General features: G+C 38.5%; 1 non-coding gene across 1 annotated transcript; it reads left to right on the plus strand.

Annotated features, from left to right (window-relative positions):
* Positions 1 to 1042: 1042 nt before the first annotated feature.
* LOC141415247 (small nucleolar RNA SNORA72) lies at positions 1043 to 1173 on the plus strand. The gene has a single exon (XR_012440244.1). It is a non-coding gene; the product is annotated as a small nucleolar RNA SNORA72 (small nucleolar RNA).
* The last annotated feature ends 1389 nt before the right edge of the window (positions 1174 to 2562 follow it).

Raw genomic sequence — 2562 nt, forward strand, 5'->3', positions numbered from 1 at the left:
GCAAATTAAAACCACACTAAGATTCCACCTCACCCCTGTTAGAATAGCCATCATTAGTAACACCACTAACAACAGGTGTTGGCGAGGATGTGGGGAAAAGGAACCCTCTTACACTGTTGGTAGGAATGTAAACGAGTACAACCACTCTGGAAAAAAATTTGGAGGCTACTTAAAAAGCTAAACATTGATCTACCATTTGATCCAGCAATACCACACAGGTTACTCCAGAGGCACCTGCACACCCATGTTTATTGTGGCACTATTCACAATAGCCAAGTTATGGAAACAGCCAAGTTGCCCCACCACTGATGAATGGATTAAGAAAATATGGTATCTATGCACAATGGAATTTTATGCAGCCATGAAGAAGAACAAAATGTTATCATTCGCTGGTAAGTGGATGGAATTGGAGTACATCATTCTGAGTGAGGTTAGCCTGGCCCAAAAGACCAAAAATCATATGTTCTCCCTTATATGTGGACATTAGATCAAGGGCAAACACAACAGTGGGATTGGACTTTGAGCACATGATAAAAGCTTTAGCACACAAGGGAGGGGTGAGGATAGGTAAGACACCTAAAAAACTAGCTAGCATTTGTTGCCCTTAATGCAGAGAAAGTAAAGCAGATACCTTAAAAGCAACTGAGGCCAATAGGAGAAGGAGACCAGGAACTAGAGAAAAGGTGAGATCAAAAAGAATTTACCTAGAAGGTAACACACACACACAGGAAATCAATATGAGTCAACTCCCTGTATAGCTATCCTTATCTCAAGTAGCAATAACACTTGTTCCTTCCTATTATTGCTTATGCTCTCTCTTCAACAAAGTAAGAGATAAGGGCAAAATAGTTTCTACCAGGTATTGAGTGCGTGGGGGGGACCGGGAGGGGGTGGAGTGGGTGGTAAGGGAGGGGGTGAGGGCAGTGGGGAGAAATGACCCAAGCATTGTATGCATATATGAATAATAAAAAAATAAAAATTAAAAAGAAAAACCAAAAACCTGCAGCTGAGTAACCTTAAAAAAAAAGAATAAATAAACATAATGCAAATGTTCTCTCTGTACTGATTTTATAATAGTCAGGATAGGCTAAACATTCACTATATTAGGACCATACATGTGTTCCCAGACTTAATTCTTACCCAAGCCTGGCTTTATCAATTCTGACAATAAACCAGGTCTTATTTATTTTGTGATCATCTATATCATCTTGTATGATCAAATAATGGCTCAGATTCTAGGTTATCTGTGATTGACCTTAAGATAAATGACAGTAACTAGTGTAATAACTTACAGATAAAAAGTGCTAATGTACAGACTTGTCTAAAGAGTGTATAACCTATGTTGGGAAATTTTGTGATTACCAGTTGCCATTAAATGAATTGGAAAAAAAAAGAACAGGTAAATATACACTTGAAAAACTTCTAAGGGTATGGAATGGAAAAGTAAGTCTTTTCTCTGCCTTTCTTTCCATATAAATCTTATACATTATCCACATCAGAACACATGTTTTTGATCTTTTCTTTTTAAACAGCTGGATACAATTAATGATGTACACAGGATCTATTTGACTAGGCTGCTGTTGATGAACATTTAGGACAAACACCATTGCAATGAACATGTTTATAATTTATAATTTTATACTCACACCATTCTATTTATAGGTTTATTACTGAAGAATAGCATTTCAGAGCCTAAGGGTATGTATATTTCAACTTTTTGCAAGTATTACCAAATTATATTTGTGGAAGTTGTGTCAATTTACATAACCACAAGGAATATATGAGGTATCATGTTTCTCTCACCCTCAGAAATCTAGCACATTTTTTAAAATCTTGAGGCAAAAAACATTACTGATAATTACTCTATGAATAGCACTCTGATTGGTGCTGAGAATTTCTAGGAAGTTGAAATAGGAAGCAGCTTGATTTGCCATGCTGGCATGTCAGGATCTTCACTCTGGGGCAGAACAGCCCAACATAGTTATCAATGGCACACAGGTATGCAGGGGCTTGTTGATTTGGGAATGTTGGGTTTCTGTGGTTCTGGCCACTAGTTTGTGGGGAAAATGATGTTAAGCTCACAAACAGAGGGGAGAATATGAGTCAGAGGTCAGGGAAGGAATAGAAATGGGGTGAAGATGGTGGGAGAAGTTTGAGGATGGCTGGAGTCATTAGGTACTGGAAGAGCAAGGATTACAGGGGTGACAGAGCAAGTTTTGGGGGGAAAAAACCCTGAAAGCACAACCTAAGCCATTAGGGAACTTTAAAAAAATGCTTGGAAAAATTTCACAGAAAAGTTGTTATTTTGGTGAGATTTGTGGGTAATTTCATAAATTTTGGAATTTCCTTACCTCTGGCTGTCACATCTCCCAATTTTTTTTTTTTAATTTTTGGATGGTTTCATCAGTGTTTGCTCAGACCCATGGGAATTAGGTATCAGTATCTTGGACCACAAGTAGTGTTGAGTGTATCCTGGAGAAGGGGTGGAGAGGCCTTCTGTGTTTGTGCTGAGGAAAGTCAAGGCCTGAACCAGTGACCACCGGGCAGACTACAGGGAGATGG

This window comes from Castor canadensis, chromosome 12, assembly GCF_047511655.1.
Source record: "Castor canadensis chromosome 12, mCasCan1.hap1v2, whole genome shotgun sequence".
In the NCBI taxonomy this organism is placed as follows: Eukaryota; Metazoa; Chordata; class Mammalia; order Rodentia; family Castoridae; genus Castor; species Castor canadensis.